The sequence below is a fragment of the Triticum dicoccoides genome, chromosome 5B (assembly GCF_002162155.2).
Source record: "Triticum dicoccoides isolate Atlit2015 ecotype Zavitan chromosome 5B, WEW_v2.0, whole genome shotgun sequence".
In the NCBI taxonomy this organism is placed as follows: Eukaryota; Viridiplantae; Streptophyta; class Magnoliopsida; order Poales; family Poaceae; genus Triticum; species Triticum dicoccoides.
The window spans coordinates 23837020-23839555 of NC_041389.1; positions in this window are offsets into that span (position 1 = coordinate 23837020).

A 2536-nucleotide genomic window follows, 5' to 3' on the forward strand; every position below is an offset into this window, starting at 1 on the left:
CGCGCGGCGCTGGTGGCGGCGGGCCGTCCCTTCCCCGCTCGCTCATGGGGGGGGAGGGCTCCTGATGGCGGCGGTGCAGCTCGCCGGCTGCGGTGTGGCAGGAGTCCGGCGAGCTTCGTGGTCCTTGGTGCGGCGACGCGGCCGTTGGGCGCGGGGCGGTATGGCGGTGCTGGTGGCCGGCGGCGCCCGCACGGCCCAGATCTGGGCCCTTTCGGGCTCCATCTGGGCTAGGGCGGGCCGGTGACTCGGTGCGCGGCGATGCTGCTCCCTGGTTGGTGGCGAAGAGGCGGTGGTCTGTGGGCGGTGGCAGCTTCGTCAGCCGGCGAGCTGCAGCGTGACGACAAGGGCTGTCCGAATCCTTTTGGGCCCGGCCGGGCCTCGACGCCTGGTAAGCCCCTTGCCCGTGCATCCGGTCGGCTCCGCGGTGGTGGTGGTGGTTGTCCCCTCATGTCGGCGATGTTGCGGATACCCCCGAGGCCACTATCTCTTCTCCCGTCCTCCAGGTCTCGTGTTGGTGACCTCTTGGAGACGGCAGAGTTGATTCGGTGACCGCGGTGGCACATGTTGGTGGGCGGCGTGATGAGCGGTGCACTCTGATTCGTCTGGGGTGGTGGTGGGGGTTTGGGTTGGGAGAAATCTCTGGCGGCTCGTCCGGCCCCAATGCGGCGACGCCTGTGGGTGCCGCCGGACCTTCCTGGAGGGCGTCGGGTACACCCCTCCTCCCACTGCCCCCCGCGTACCAGGGGAAACTCTAGGACTAGTCCGGGCAACAACGACGTCGTCGTCGCCTCCTTCTTGAAGGTGTTGATTGGTACGCGGCGCTTCAGAGTGTTGGGATCGTGGTGGTACTTCTCTGGAGGGTGCAGCGGTCACCGGTCATCTTCGTTTCGTTGATCAGCCGTTGTTAGCATTTGTTTCTCTTCCTTTTTTCTTTGTTTTTCTTTGAACTTGTTTGTGCTGCGGCCCCAACACCTATCATTGGATGTACCGGTGGTTGCTTTGTAATACAAAGCGGGGGAAACCCTCTTTCTTAATAGCCTAACTGCTTCCGGTTAATCATGTATTCATGTCCATTGGTTGGGCATTGGAACAGATTCTTATTCTTCTTGCCGCTGCTAATTCTTCTAATTATTCGGAAGAAACAAAAAACTCTATATGTGTAGACTTTTAGCTTCATGTAGGATGAGTTTTCAGTTCACGAAAAGACTTGGTTCGATTTGGGTCACATGGAAATATTTTGTATCAGATGATGTGCTTTCTTATAAGCAGGCTAATAAAAATTGCATTTCGTCCAAAATAAATGGAAATGATTTTTTCATCCCATAGAGTATGTTATGTCGAACATCCAAAAAGAAATATATTTTCCTTAGTACAACTTATGGCCATACAACTGTCGTTCTGTAGTCCCTCCATCCGGATTTACAAGGCCTATAGTTTTTTTAATGATTTGAAGATTGCTGACAACACCCGCCACATAGTAAGACCTACTAAGTGAAAAAAAATGTACGTTTATAGAAATAATTATAAATATCTATACAATACTAAAACATCCCCCGCAAAAAAATACATCAGTACATATATCATGAAATATGTTTTCATAGTATATTTATAGAGGTCAATATTAGTTTCTTTATAAACTCTATTAAACTTAAAGAAGTTTTGAGTTAAGAAAGAATGTATATGGTTTGTAACCTCGAATGGGTGGAGTAAATAATTAGCTAAGGTCGTTGGCTACCCTTTTTTTTTACCCGCAAGAAAGATATAAAGTTTCTTCACTGATTTTTCTAGTCTTCACATACCTCCGCCATTGAAGATCAAGGTCTGGATTTTGGCATGTCCATTTGGCGTGGAGCTATCTACCACCTTGGGTCAATTTTCTTAAAAGTTTCTCACGATAGTTTAATTAGTTGTAATACGTGGAAAACCTGCCAACCTAGTTTTTAATAAGATGATAATGCAAGTTTTCCCTTTTGACCTGGTAATGCAAGCTTTCTCACGGCAGCATCATATGAGATGCTGCAGGTAGATGGATCCGTACAAGCTTTCTCATGCATGCACGTGATCCATGCCAGCTCATATAATATCCACAGGATCTATATGTGTATATAATTTCAGCAAATCTCGTGCTTGCAATCCTTGAATAATATTGCATCCGTCCCCATGCATGATTGGTTGTCGCCATACATTAAGTGACCCACTACCACTAAACACCCCACTTGATTTTGGTTTAGTCTTGTCATTGGCTCTTATGACTCACCAGTGCCACTGCCACATAATCAACTCTCCAAACGCAGCTCAAAGAAGAAGAAGAAATAACTCTGCAAATACAGCTAAAAAAACTCTAACCAACTCTAATATTTGATACACCTATGTACAGGGGCGAGCCCACTTCAATTCATGGGTATTCAGTTGAATACCCATTAATTTTGGCCAAGAAATCAGGTATATACAGTGCATACTGTGCACGTGTATGAAAGAAAGCAAAAATGAACGCAAAATGCGAGACTATCCAGGCATTCTGCCCAAAAATAGCCCG